We start from the raw sequence: 16,044 nt of genomic DNA on the forward strand, positions 1-16,044 counted from the left end.
ATTTTGAACCACAACATTTGACAGTACCATGACTGGTTGAAATAACCCAGAAGCCTATACAATTTCTTTTCTCTTATTCTTTTTTTGGCTGCGCCGCAGGGCTTGCAGGATCTTAGTTCCCTGACTAGGGGTCGAACCTAGGCCCCCTGCAGGTGAAGCACAGAGTCCTAACCACTGGACCGCCAGGGAATTCACTACAACTTCAATAAGTGATTACAAATGAAATAAAGCTTGCCAAAAGGTCTAGTTGAAAACCAACCAACAATCAGGAATTATTAAATTGGAGATACATGATGACAAAGATGATGCTACTTGGAAAACCATACTGATGAGACAGTGGATATCACACAGTAACTCCTAAAATTGGGAAGGGAAAGGACAGGACTTCTCATTGAAACTATATTTATGAAGATGACTTTGATGATATATTGTAACATCAGGGATATTATAATGAGTTATACTGTAAAGAGTCAGGGATAGAGAATGCCCTGCTTGCTATTTCTAAATCAATCCTTTAAGCTCACTTTGAAAACTACACATTCCCTCATATTTGATTATCTCCTTCAATTTCTAATTAAAATAATTATTATGTCTTTAATGGTATTAGAATATTATGCCAGGGAACAGGAATGGGGGAAAGAGCCTGCATAAGAACATTATGTGCATTATCTCATGCAATCCTTTCTACAACTCTTGGAGTTAAGTACTATTATGATCTCTATTTTGTGAATGAGGAAATCTGAAGTTTAGAGAAATTAAGTGACCTAGCTGAGGTCACAAGATGATCAAAAGGCAGAACTAGAACTCAAAACCAGGTGTGTCTAACACTAAAGTACTTAAACATGTTATGCTGACTCCAACAGGGAGCAGAAAGACCTGATTCCCATTCTGAATACTGGCGAGGACTCCCTATCAAATGCTGATGGAATCTGGAAAAGGCACAGTCTATGCTGGTCACTGCGATGTGTAAGACACTCAATAGGATAGGACCGGCTTATTCAATTACAACTTCGATTTCTATCACCTCAAACCACAATGTTTCTGGCTTTTGATATTGACATTCTATTCACTTTAACCCCTCAGACAAAAATTCTCTGTCAACATTTAATTTTCAGCCCTTCTGACTTCTTTTGAGAAAAGAACACTTGGCTGGGATCAGCAAATCTGAGTTCTAGTCCTACTTTGGGGGGGGTGGGGGTGGATTTAGTCAAGTCACTTAATTTCTCTGAACCTGATAAAGTGGATATTCTACCTGTATTAGTTATATTGATTCAAGATTATCAGCTAAGAGAAAAAGCTCACTAATTTAGATTGACAAAGGTTGAGCTAATCTAAACTACTAAAAAAGGTTGCACCTACAAAAAATTCAAAATACAGGTGTATTTAAAACAGGTAAAATTTCAGTAAACTGTACAAGTAGAGATCCTTAGAGAACTAAATTAATGAACTTAAAAAGTACAGTACATCAAATGCTTCTATACATACCACGTGTCACACTCTATACTAGGTCTTAAGACATATGGAAACAACAAGGCTACAGTCTCTGCCTTAAAGGAGTTCACTGCTTATAAAGGAGAGAAGCACATGTATATAGGTAATCACAATATAATTTAAAGTGGGATTGTGGCAGAGATAATGAAGGCCTAACTATGTGTATGTGCGTGGCAGGGCAGAGAGAAGACTGGGAGGAACAGGGGGCAAGGGAGAGGTGGAGGAGGTGGGAAGGCCTAAAAGTAACATTTAAACTGAGTCCTGAAGAATGAGCAGAAGTTTACCAGAAAGAGAGAAGTCACTGCAGCACATGCAAAGGGAAAGGAGTGGTGTGAAGGACATAAGTTAGAAATACCGTAGGAGTTTAATGTAGGGGATGGGAGGATAGGAGCAGGAAAAGAGAGGAGTTACAGATGCAAGCCAGAGTAGACTAGATAACAAAAAACTTTGCCATGGCCAAGGAAGAAATTGGTGGCAAGAGGGCCCGTTAGGAGGCTATGAACTGAACTACCATAAACTACAGAGTTTCAGTGAAGCCAAATTAATGAAGGTTTACTGTATGTATATTCAAAAAAAGAATGTATTTAAACCTCAGACATTCAAAATACTGCCCATTATAATAATGTCCTTCAAGGATCATTGGTTTGACACTGAAGGGACCATGTGGGAGAAAAATATTTAAAACGTTATGATTTTACCTTCAATAAAGGGATATAAAACGAACTGATGGCCAGAGGAATCAGTATTTAATAGCAACAATCCACTGATTAGGAAGAAACAAACAAACCACTCTTCCTCATTTTTTTCTAATATCGTAAAAAAAAATCTAATTGTGATAAAAAACACATCATATACATTTATCATCTTAACCATTTTTAAGTGTATGGTTCAGTAGTGTTACGCATATTCACACAGTTGTGCAACAGGTCTCCAGAACTTTTTCACGTTGCAAAACTAACTCTCTTATACCCATTAAACAACTCCTCACCCTCTCCCTCCGTTTATATATATATTCTTTTCATTCTCCACATCACATTTCTTTAATGAAGATACATCAGCGCCACCCGAGAAGATGTTTAAAAATCAGATTCCTAGACCCCTTCTCAACCTTTTAGAATCTGAGGATGAAGCCTAGGAATCTGCATTTTAACAAGTTTCTCAGGTGATTTTTGGCAGGTATTTGGGAACTACAGTACTACTCTATTATCTATTTATCCCTGTACTTTATGCATAACATATAATTAGGTTCTCCATTTAGAAACCCCTCTAAACTCCTGTGTTCAAGGGGAAATAGCTCATAAACATATTACAAAGAACATGTCACAATGGCTAAAATCTGTAAAAATACAATCCCTGAAAACAGTATAGAAAGTATAATCACATAGCAACCTCCAAAGGAAATGGGATCAACCCAAGTTTCCACAGTGCTAAAGGTGATAATTATAATATCCAATTATAAGGTCAGTGCCCCCTCCCCCCACAAGGAGTGTGCAGCCCATCACTTCCCTTCAATTTCATCTGATCATTTAAAAAGTATCCTGAAAATTTAAGCTTCTTTTTCCAATTCTGTAGTTATAAACAGGCAGGAAAAATATTAACCACCAAGCTTGCCACTTTTTAATAGCATGTTATCCACTTCTTTGGCTAAAAAAGGTCAAACTACCCATTAAAGTTCTCTCTAAATTCTGCAAACTAGAGCTGTCAGTATAGTTTTGCTGGCAGGGGCTAGAACTTCTGAGGCATTTTGCTTTCATATCTAAATGCAACAAAGAGAAAAATGGACACATACATATAATTTCACATTCACACTATTACAAGCAAAGTGAAGCAAATCTAAAGTTATTAAGCAGACCATGCAATCTTGGTAGGTCTGCTTTCTTCTCATTAAGGTGAAAGCATCTGGCTGATGTGAATGGAAGGGATTAAAATACTGAAAACTCCAGACATTATAACTATTCTTCTTACCTCTAGTTCAAACTATGAAGCCAAAAAACATTTTATAGTTAAAATTAATGTCTCTCTTAAAACAAATGCATTAACGGAAACTCAACCATAAACCAGAGCTGTCAATTCCCATTAGTAATCTTATACAAATAGATTAGTACTAGAACCTGCTTCAACCTTCCATTTCCAGTGAAAGCTCATTTTCTAAAGTCCTAAATTGGGGGTTCTCAAAACTTTAACGTACATAAAATAAAAACTGCACGGGTGGCTTCTGAAAGGCAGATTCTCTAGCTTCCTCTTCCAAAGATCGGTCAGTTAGGAGTTGGGGTGGGGAGCTGCATCCAAGAATCTGTATTTCCAAAAAGCTGTTCTAGTGACTCTGATGCTGTCCTAATGTAAGTTTACCAAAGGCTGCAAAGAAGTTCAATTATACATTTATAACTCTAAGTTGTAAAAGTGAGTGAAAGTCATGTTTTTCCTATTTTTTTCTTTTGGATATCAAAAGTAATTTCTGAATAGAGATTAAAAATAAATTTCTTGTATCATCTCTGACCCTAAATACTTGTTATTACTATCTCAATCTCCAACTGCATGATTAAGTATGCAACTTAAAGCCAAAGTACTTACAATTCAAAGTTCTTCAAAGCCTGCCCACTAGCTGCAGAATCAGCCTAACCTTCAGTAATTCAATCATTTCAGATCCAAACCAGGGGACCACTCAAGATATTTTTTAGAACTAAAGTTATAAGACACTCTGCTTTATAACTGTTCACTAATGCAACTTAAGCTCCCCTGCTCTTTGCCTAAAGTTGTTGGTCTTTGCATAGGTCAACAATAATGTTGTTTTGAACATGAAATAAAGGGAAAAAAGTCTTATGGTCTGGAAAAGTTCTGATTCTTTGAGGGGAATTATTTTCTTAACATAAAAGTAATTGGTCCAGTTGACCTATTATCTTTTATTTTTTAGTGACAGGATAAAGAATGAAAATGACCATCCCTATAAATACTCCTATCTGGTGGTAATAAAACCACCATTTAAAAAGCAGCAGGCATGCTGGTATTATATATTTAGCTGTCAGTACAGTTCATATTCCCCTAATGTGCTGCTGCTTCAGCCAGTGGCCTTACCCTGATCCTTTCCTTAATGCCTCTCATTAATGAGAATTACAAAGAGGGTAATTTTCTGTTGGTCACTGCTCTTTTAACTTCTTGATAGTTTACTTCAAGTAACTGAATAGTCTGGACAATGTGTACGCTGTTCACAGGACAAATCTTTTGGCACAAAAAGGCTGAGAGAGCTTTAAAAGTATTTGTCTTAAAGACATATGGTAATCATTAGTTAATGGCAAGGTACAGAGAGCAAACCGAGAATAGAAGAGGGGTCAGTTTGGGGAAACACTACTACCACAGGATGTTCATGGGAGGAGAGGAAGAGAAAGGCATCACAATACCTTCCTCTCTTGGACATCTACATTGCACATGTTTAGTATATTAAAGCCGCTGAGAAGTTTTGGAGTAAGAACAATGCTTTACCTCAACATTTCCCAATTTTGCTTGACCACAAAATCTTTTACCTTCAATAATTTCTTGAATATGTTCTACTAATATGTTATTTGGGCAAGAAATATAACCTCTCTGAGCCACTGTTTCCTCATATGCAAAAAAGATATAACAATAAGACCGGTCTACCTATCTCACAAGAGGATTGGCAGGAGAAAATGAGTTGGTATTTGTAAGCCTGCTTTGTGACCATAAGCACTGCTGGTTGTATGTTATCATTACCACCAAGAGTAATAGTGAGTAGGAATAGATGTTTCATTCCTAGTGTGGAGAGTCAAAAACAAAGAAACACTGTAAACAGAACAGAATAAAATATTAAATATACTTCCTCCAAAGGCTTCCCATTCTTAAAAGCACAACTGAACTCCAACAATTTGCACAAAAATAATAAGCTGTACAAAGGCACTGCCATCTGCAGGCCATAGAGAATGAATGCTTGCAGTGGTTATTTAAAAGGAAGTTTCAAACCATTAGGTGCTCTTTCTCATCAGACTTCTAAAGCCTTTCCAAAAAATGTTTATTCTTAGCCTTTGAGCACTGGTAGATGAGGCTCCATTTGCTGAGTTCTGAAACTGACTGGAGTAAAATAAAATTCTCATTTCTTCTCCACACAGGACTACTGCTTAGAAATGTGAAGAAAATTACCTTAGCCTTCCGTAAATTCTACACTGTGTTCATACAAAGTAATCCCAAGGAATATGGATTTTCCACACAGCCTTTGAGGGAAAAAAACCCTTGGATGGCCTATGCTGACTTTTCTCTCAGTGAGTTAAAGTCAATCTACTCTCTCACACACAAAAACAGAGCTTATGAACAGACTGCAAATAGGAACAGACGGTTAACTAATGAATAAGTTAATTCACCAATGCCTCCTTCAAAGTGTGGTGTTCAGAGGCTGTGCCATTGAACAACCTGAGCCTAGAAAAATTCCTTCCACTGGGCCTTCTCCAGCACAGCCTACAAGGAAAATCACTGTTTCTATGATTTAGGTTAAAAGACTGTCAGAGGTTTCAAAGAATATCTGGAGAGTGACAGATGAGCTAAAAGAAAGGCAAAGAAATCAGAATGAAGGAAGAAACTGATGTCGACATATAGCCAATTGATTTCCAATATTCACAGCGCAAAGCTTGGGCTTTACTGTTTTGGAAAAGTCAACACCAAAGTTAGTTTTCACACCCAGACTGACTCATACAGAAAACATTAAACCTAGAGTTGTCAAAAGCCAAATCCATCGGCGTTTGAAGAAACATCTTTTTTGAACTGTCCGGTAGCTACCACACCACGATGTTACAAGAAAACCGAGGAGGCACACCGGGTGCCCTTGAGCGCAGTCCCTGCAGTTCTCTGAGACTATCCCGCGTTAAGTCAATAACGAGAACAGTTTACAACGAGGAAGCTTACAACATTATTATCCCCGAAGACCCTGGGGCATTTCATGGAATCCGCTATGCCTCAGGGAACAATTTTGTGCACAGAGCTAAACGCAGAAGGACCACAATTAACCCCATACTCCTAGCGCAGCGTTTCCCAGAGCGTGGAACGCAGAATAATTTCAGGAGGAATCAGGACGCACTGTTTATTTTAATACATAAGTATTTATTTCTTTATGAGCATTAGGAAAATAACTGGCTTTCCATCATACGCTTCGTGATTTACGTTTCCACCTTAAACAAATATATTTTAAAAGGAGGGAAAAAAAGAGTCAGTTTAAAGAAGAAAAAAGTAACATCTGGTAAATAAACAGCAGTACAATGGGTACACGGACATAAGAGTGCAACGCGAGAGACTGAAACAGGGGAAACGCCGTTCTAAAAAAAGCCCCCGGCGGGTCATCCGGGTGCGGAAAGTGCCCGGGGTCCAGAGAAAGAGAGCCAGCCGGCTGGGACGCTGGCTCGGTCGCTAGTTGCCAGGGTAACCGCGAGCCTGGTTGCTTCCCCCGTTTTCTGGGCCCGGGTCCGCGTTATAAAACGGGTGTATGGGGGGAGGGTGTCACATAACAACGAGACGCCTCGAGGATGCTGTCAAGGGGCCGCGAGGCGGGCGGCGGCGGTGGGGGACAGAGCATTCGGTTCGCCGCCCGGCGCCGCGCGCCCAGCGGAACGCCCGGTGAGGCCGGCCACCTCGTCCCAGGTTCGAATCCCGACTGCGCCACCGACTCGCTGAGGACCCGCAGGCGAGCGACTTCACGTTTCGAAAAGGGGGCGCGGGGTGTGCAGCCCTAGCCTACAGCGGAGCCCGGAGGACTGTTATCGGCGGGTCGCGCACAGACTCGAGGCGGCAATGCGGCGCCGCCCGCCCGGAGCTCACCTCCGGCCGCTCCCGACTGGCCGGGCCTGTGCCCGACGGGAGCCAGAGAAGGCCGCGCCCCGCACCGGGCATGCGCAGCCCCGCGCGCACCCGGAGAGGAGCTGAGGCCGCGGCCGCGCGTCGAGCGGGCCCTCGCGCCTCAGCCTCCCCATCCGGCCCCGGCCCCCCTCAACCGCCTGCCCGTCAGCCCCACGCATCGGCGGACGGCCACCGCTTCCCGGCACTCACCGCTACCAGCGGGGCGGGCTCCCGGCCGCTTCTTCGCCTTAGGCCCGCCGCTGCCGCCTCCGCCTCAGCCCACCTGCCCGCCGTAGGACAAAGGCGCCACCAACCGACCGGCGCGGGCACGAGGCAATGGCGGCCGGGGCGGAGAGTGGGGGCAGAGGGCGCGCACGCAGCGGCAGGCGCGGCAATGTCGCAAGAGCGCGCAGGTTTGCGGCAGGGCTGAGTTGGAGCGTCGATCTCCTTAGCAATGAGGGCGTGGAAGTGGCTCGGGCTGTGGTTGAGAACGCGAGAGGTTGCCTAGTAACGGCGTCCCCGGCTGAGGATGGGTGCAGGCCTGGTCCCCTCCCCCTAAAGGGCTTCGCCTTTCTTCTGATGTTCAGAGTACTTTCTTTCCTCTCTAACTGTGGAAATAGATCATTTAAATCCTAGAATACCTTGATTTCGTCTTGCATAACACTCAACACCTATAGATACGTGTATTGGAGACTAGTATGTATATTCCCGTAATCTGCGGATCACAAGGAACAAAGAGAGCAGAGAGGTAGAGAAAATGTTTTATTTAAATTTACATTTAAAGAGGCTGTGTGTCCTATTAGTTTCACTAACAAGAGGCAAAAGGATTCTGGTGATGTAGTCACAGATTCTTTTTGAATTATTTATTTCTTTCTGGAATATTCATTCAGTGTCAAAAAGAAATTTCCCAGAATGTAGTTGTTGACCGTGAAGCATGTAAAGTGTTGTATTGTTCATTTAATCTGTAGAACATATTTGTCACAGGGAATAGAATTTGCTCACACAATTGTAAATACACTCTATTAATCACACCGATGGCTATGTGAATCAGGTAGGCTTTTTTATTAGTTAGGAAATGCCCCAGACCCCATGGGGTCTAGTTTTTCTCCTTGTGAATAGTTCATGCAAAATAAAAATGGTGGCTGTGAAATTTGAACACTATGGGAAATCAGATTTCTTTGACACCAACGCATATGCTCCCTCCTTCACTAATTTATTCACTGAATGTTTATTATACACCTACTAGGTGGCCCTGTGATTTATTATACACCTACTTGCTAGGCACTATCATAAGCAAAGGCAGACCCATCCCTGCTATCTTGGAGATACTGTGCAGTGGAGAGATAGAATTAGGCGAATAATCACACTGGTGTACAAACAAAAATAACTGAAGGAAAGAAATAGGGATCCACTCTTTTGTCTAGTCTTTCTCCTTGTGAATAGTACAGGGTGTGTCTGATGCCTATGAGCAGATATGTTTGGCCTTCAGATCCTTCCCATAATTCATCATGGCACCTGGGAAAATGGAAGCTGTGTGGTTTTTTCCGCCTCCAATGAGAGGTTCTGAAGGCAGATAGGGACTTCTACTCCCAGGAATTTCCCCTTTATCCCAGGTTGTTCACTCACTCTAGGTGAGAAGGCTCAGGATTTTGTGGATTCACCTGCTTTCCTGATATCCTTTTCTGGGTCAGGTTAAAAACCACACTGACTCAGTTTAGAATCTTCTGTTTCTTTCCTTGATTACCCCTTTTTGATGTTTATGCCATAAAGTTGTACCCTTTTCTTTTTTAAAAAACAATTATTTATTTAGTTAGTTAGTTAGTTTTGGCTGCACTGGGTCTTTGTTGCTGCTCGAGGGCTTTCTCTAGTTGCGGCGAGCGGGAGCTACTCTTCTTTGCGGTGCACATGCTTCTCATTGCGGTGTATTCTCTTGAGGAGCACGGGCTTCAGTATTCGCGGCACGCAGGCTTAGTTGCTCCACGGCATGTGGGGTCTACTCGGAGCAGGGCTCGAACCCGTCTCTCCTGCATTGGCAGGCGGGTTCTTAACCACTGCGCCGCCAGGAAAGTCCAAATTGTACCCTTTTCATTGGTTGAATTCTCTTAATTTTGGGGGGTATCCTTTAACTTAATTTTTTATTATTACTTTTTGGTTAGATACACAAGGACAGAGAGTCTGTGACTCCACTGCATCTTGCTATCTTTACCCACCCATAAGTTTCACATTATCTCATTACTCTTCACAACAACTCTATGTAATAGATACTATATATTTTTAATTTTTTATTTTTATTTCTGGATTCTCTATTCTGTTCTGATACTATATAATTTAAACTTTAAAAATTCCTTAACATTTCAAACATATGTTAAACTACATAAAATAATATAATGCATACCTTTCTACTCACTAATAAGATTCTCCTTCCCCTCTCTTCTAAGGAAAATCACTCTCTATACATTTTCAGGTATATTTTGTATTTTTATTATAAAGAAAAAATATATATATCCGTAATCTGTATGCTATTGTTTACTGTGTTTAGAGATACATTATGTATCTTTTCACAACTTGCTGGAAACTGGACTAGGTTTTCAAGATTTAACTGTGTTGAAACATATAGCTAGTTTAGTGGTTCTTAAAGTGTGGTCCCTAGACCAGCAAGCAGCAGTAGTAACATTGAGAACTTGTTAGGAATGCAAAAATTTGGCTCCACCCAAGATCCATTGAATCAGAAACTCTAGGGATAGGATCCAGCAATTTGCCCTTTGCCAAGCCCTTCTGGTGATTCTGATGCACTCTAACGTTTGAGAACTACTGCTCTAAATTATTCATTGTATTTGCTGCATAGTATTTTATTGTATGAATCAGTCACAGTTTTTGTATCTGTACTAAGGAACACTTAGACTTCTATTACAAGGAGTGCTACACTGAACACATTGGTACATATCTCCTTGTGTATACATGTCATACTTTTCTAGAATACACACTTAGGAGTGGAACTGATGACTTTGTAGTATATCACATCTTGAGCTTTAGGAGGTTTATAGCCAGATTGCTCTCCAAAGAATTGTTAATACATACTCCTGCCAGCAATGTATAAGTACCATTTCTAGATATCCTTGCCAACTTTTAATATTTTCAGACTTTATTCATTTATTTTTGCTTATGACAATAGGTGTGAAATGATATCTTTGTTGTTTTAGTTTTAACTTTCTTGAATTTAGTGATATTGAGCATCTTTTCTTACAGGCTATCCAGGTTTCTGCCTGTTGATATTTCCAGGCCATTTTTCTAATGGGTTTATTTATGTTTTTCTTATTGAGCCATAGGAGTTGTTTACATATTCTGGATACTGATCTTGCATTAGTTAGGTCTTCTTTCTGTGGTTTGTCGATTTACTTTGTTAATGGTATCTCATCATTCAAAAGTTTAAAATTTTAATGTAGTCATATGTTTCAATCTTTCCCTTTACTGTTTGTAGTGTTCAGTGTCTTGTTTGAGGATTCCTTCCCTCTTGTGATGTCATGTAGATATTCTCCTAGGTAAATACTATTAGTATGTCAATCTTACAGGTGAGTCAGTTGAGGCACCGAGAGCTGATATGACTTGCCCAAGGCCACAGAGACTGGAGGTGAGTGACTTGAACTCTTGACCCCCCGAGTTGCACTGCACTCCACAACTGAGGAGTCTCTTGCCACCCCATTCTACTAGTTGTCTCATGAGACCACTTCTCAGCCTTTTTCTATTGATGTGGAGGATGTGCAGAGCTCAGACAGGCTGCACGTTAAGTGCAATTCTCATTTACTACATCACAAAACCCTCTGGCTCTAGACTTCATGATTCTTAGAAATATTTTGAAATTTTTCAAATAATTTCAGACTTACAATAGAGTTGCTAAAGTAAGATGAAGAATTCCTGAATGTCCTTCACCCAGATTCCCCAAATGTGGACTGTGGAATCAGACAGTCCCACGTCCACTACTCTGCTTCATCACTTTCTAGCTGGGCAAACTTGAGCTTGTTGTTTAACCTCCCATGTCTCATTTTCTTATTTATTTATTTTTTAATGTATTTTATTGAAGTATAGTTGATTTACAATGTTGTATTAATTTCTACTGTACAGCAAAGTGGTTCAGTTGTATATATATATGTATATATATAAACACACACACACGTATATATACACATTCTTTTTCGTATCCTTTTCCATTATGGTTTATCACAGGCTATTGAATATAGTTCCCTGTGGTACACAGTAGGACCTTGTTGTTTATCCATTCTGTATATAATAGTTTGCATCCTGTCTCATTTTCTTCATCTGTAAGTTGGGGATAAGAATAGGACATACCTCGTAAGGTCAGTATGAAGTAAGTTAAATTAAATGAAGTAGCACATATCATGCCTGGCTCACCACATGGCCTCATCAGCTCATAGATCTCATCTAGGTTTATTTTATGACATCATGGTTTATGCCTTTCTATAGATTTGCTTGTGCTAACAGTTGTTAGACCATCCCTAGAAAACAGAGGCCCTTGGCTTTTCATGGCCTACTCTGTTCACAGATGGAATAAATGTTGCTGGAAGCTGGTCAGTGCGTCCTTTTCCCCAGGACATTGGGGTGGCAGTGGAGGGGACTTTATTGTGATGATAATGAGTTCCTGGTGAGCCCAACAGAGCTAATAGCTCCTCAAAGCAAGATTCTGCCAACAAAGCGGATCAGAATGACTTTGCCCCCACTTGGCAAGTGCTGTTGTACATTGAAAGAGGTGGCTCCAGAAATGCAGCGCAGTCACCCTAAGGTCCCTCCCAATCATCAGAGAGTCTGGCCTCCACAACACACCCATTTATGTCAGGATAGCTCTATGCAACTGTGGTAGTCAGAATAATGTCCTCCAAAAGATGTCCACAGCCTAATGTCTGGAACCTGTGGATATGTCACCTTATATGGCACAGGGACTTTGCAGATGTCATTAGACTAAGGATCTTCAGGTGGGGAGATAGTCCTCAATTATCCAGGTGGGCCTAGTGTAATCACAAGGGCCCTTATAAGAGGGAGGTAGGAAGGTCAGAGCCAGAGAAGGAGATATGATGACAAAAGCAGAGCAGGGGTGAGAGATAGAGATGGAGATGGAGATAGACAGAGATAGAGATAGAGAGAGGGAATGGGAGAGAGAGATCAGAGATGTTACTGCACTGCTGGCTTTGAAGATGGAGAATGGGGCCGTAAGCCAAGGAATGCAGGAGGCCTCTAGAAGCAGGAAAGAGCGAGAAGACAGATTTCCTCCTAGAGCTTCCAGAAGGAACACAGCCTTGCTGACCCTCTTTTTTTTTCTTGCGGTACGCGTGCCTCTCACTGTTGAGGCCTCTCCCGTTGTGGAGCACAGGCTCTGGACGCGCAGGCTCAGCGGCCATGGCTCACGGGCCCAGCCGCTTGACAGCATATGGGATCTTCCCGGACCGGGGCACGAACCCGTGTCCCCTGTATCGGCAGGCGGACTCTCAACCACTGCGTCACCAGGGAAGCCCAACTGACCCATTTTTGACTTTTGACTTTCCTCCCTCCAGAAAGTTTATAAATATATATTTTCCTTTGCTAATTTTACCATGATTTACTTTCCCCTTTTAAATAACTAAATCTTTAATTCAATTAAGATTGGTTTTGATGTATGATGTCACAGGTAGGTGCCATTTTTGTATCTTTTCTTTATTATAAAACAGAACATTCTTTTCTATAGGAGGATTAAATTAAAGGCTATTCATTGTTTTCATAATATTCCTTTTTGGGGCAATTCAAACCATTTCAATTATTGTTACTCTAGATGGAATATATTTAGTTATTTTATTTCCAGAGCCATGTGAAATATACTTGTGAAAACATTTAAAGAGGATTCTTTGACATAGGTAATTGAATGCTGTTTGTACTGCTCAGATGACCAGGGAATCTGATTAATGCCTCCCTTCCCTTGAAATTCTCAAAGGATCCATCTCCTAATTTGCCTACATAGGTTGGGGTATAGAAATAGAATATAAATATAATAATCATAAAAATGTTTAAGGATAATATCAGAGAGTAGGACAGTTCAGCTGAGTCAATGGCTCACTCTTTCCTGGCGATTATGATTCAGCAAGTCTAGGGTAGAACTTGAGAATCCATTTTTTGGTTAAAAAAGCCCTCCCAGATTTGCAAACCACTGGGCTGGGTAATTAAAATTTCAGAGATAGCATAAGTAAATGCTAGTTACCATGTTTCAGAGTCCCTTACAAATAACCCCAAATGAGAATGTTGAATCTCTCTTACTAGGGTTAGAACTGGAAAACCGGCCAAGTCAGTAGAGACAAAATCTGAAGGATGAGTGTTCCAGATTCTAACTTAGTGATGTAAAGCAGCCATTTTATCCTTGTTCATCGTCTCTGGGAATCAGGAATTTGGGAAGGGCCTGGTTGAGAAGTTCTGCTTCAGAGTTAGTCAGAGAGTGGCTTCAGCTGGAACAGCAGGGGGATGGAGTCGCTGCAGGCTGGCTGGACATCTCGCTTCACATAGTCTCAGGGCCTCTCCACGTGGTCTCTCCACATGGGCTAGTTTGGGCTTCCTCACAGCATGGTGGTTTCAGAGCACTTGTGCTCCTTAAATGGAGCTCAGGGCTCTGAGAGAGTGGCTGAAAGAACCAGGCAGGAGCTGTATGGACTTGTATGACATTGCCTTGGAAGTCGTATAGCCTCATAAGGCTGCCCAGATTCAAGGGGAAGGAACGTAGGCCCACCTCTCCATGAGAGGAATAGCATGGTCCCACTGCAAGAAGAGTGTGTGAAGAGGCTTACTATCATCAAAACAACCCAATCCAAAAGTGGGCAGAAGACCTAAATAGACATTTCTCCAAAGAAGACATTCAGATGGCCAAGAGGCACATGAAAAGATGTTCATCATCACTAATTCTTAGAGAAATGCAAATCAGAACCAAAATATGATATCACCTCACACTAGTCAAAATGGCTCTCATCAAAAAATCCACAAACAGGGGCTTCCCTGGTGGTGCAATGGTTGAGAGTCCACCTGCCAATGCAGGGGACAAGGGTTTGTGTCCTGGTCCGGGAAGATCCCACAGGCTACAGAGCAGATAGGCCCATGAGCCATGGCCGCTGAGCCTGCGCGTCCGGAGCCTGTGCTCCGCAATGGGAGAGGCCACATCAGTGAGAGGCCCACATACCGCAAAAAAAAAAAAAAAAAATCCACAAACAATAAAGGCTGGAGAGGGTGTGGAGAGAAGGAAACCCTCCTACACTGTTGGTGGTTATGTAACTTGGTACAGCCACTATGGAGAACAGCATGGAGGTTCCTTAAAAAACTAAAAATAGAGCTACCATATGATTCTGCAATCTCACTCCTGGGCATATATCTGGAGAAAAACATGGTTCAAAAGGCTACATGCACCCCAATGTTCATTGCAACACTGTTTACAATAGCCAAGACATGGAAGCAACCTAAATGTCCATCGACAGAGGAATGGATAAAGAAGATGTGGTACATATATTCAATGGAATATTACTCAGCCATTAAAAAGAATGAAATAATGCCATTTGCATCAACATGGGTGGACCTAGAGAGTGTGTCATACTGAGTGAAGTAAGTCAGACAGAGAAAGAGAAATATCAAATGATATCGCTTATATGTAGAATCTGAAAAGAAATGATACAAAATGAACTTATTTACAAAACAGAAACAGACTCACAGACTTAGAGAATGAATTTATGGTTACCAGGGGGGAAGGGTCGGGGGAAGGGATAGTTAGGGAGTTTGGGATTGACATGTACACACTGCTATATTTAAAATGGATAACCAAGAAGGACCTACTGTATAGCACAGGGAACTCTGCTCAATATTCTGTAATAACCTAAATGGGAAAAGAATTTGAAAAAGAATAGATACATGTGTATGTATAACTGAATCACTTTGCTGTACACCTGAAACTAACACAACATTGTTAGTCAACTCTGCTCCAATATCAAATAAAAAGTTAAAAAAAAAAAAAAAAGAAGAGTGTGTGGATGGGAGATATAGCTCTGGCTGTCTCTGGGAAATACAGTCTGCCCCAGAGTTATCCCTTGCCTCCACATTCAGTGCACCAGACCCCAAGTCTTTCTCAAATCTGTCCACTTCTCTAGGTACCTTCTCTAGGTACCTCTGGCCACCACCCAGTCCTAACTATCATCACTCCTAGCTTACATCCAAACTAGGCTCCTTGCTTCCACTTTTCTTCCCTCCAGTTCTTTCTCTTCTACAGCTAGAGTTTGTTTGTATACATACATATTTATAAGAAATCTGATTGTCACTTCCCATTGTCCTTTAGAATAACGATAAAACTGCCTTCAAGGCCCTGCAAGATCTGGAAACCTTCTGCCATCCAGCCTCATTTTACACCACTGTTCCCCTTGCTTTCCAACCTGCAGCCCCATTGGTGTTATTTCAGGCCCTACATTCACAGCATTCTTTCCACCTCAGGACCTTTGACCCTCCCATTCCCTCTCCTCCCTTCTCTGCCACCTCTTTAACTCCTACTCATCCTGAGGGCTTTAATCTAAATCTCACTCCCCCTCTCCATTCAGAGTAGAGAGATAGTATAGCATGGTAGCTAGGAGAACAAACTATGGATTCAGACTACTTGGGTCCAAATCCTGGCTCTACCATTTACTAGCTGTGTGACCTTGGGCATGTTACCTAACCTCTCTGTGC

Source organism: Hyperoodon ampullatus (assembly GCF_949752795.1).
Source record: "Hyperoodon ampullatus genome assembly, chromosome: 14".
In the NCBI taxonomy this organism is placed as follows: Eukaryota; Metazoa; Chordata; class Mammalia; order Artiodactyla; family Ziphiidae; genus Hyperoodon; species Hyperoodon ampullatus.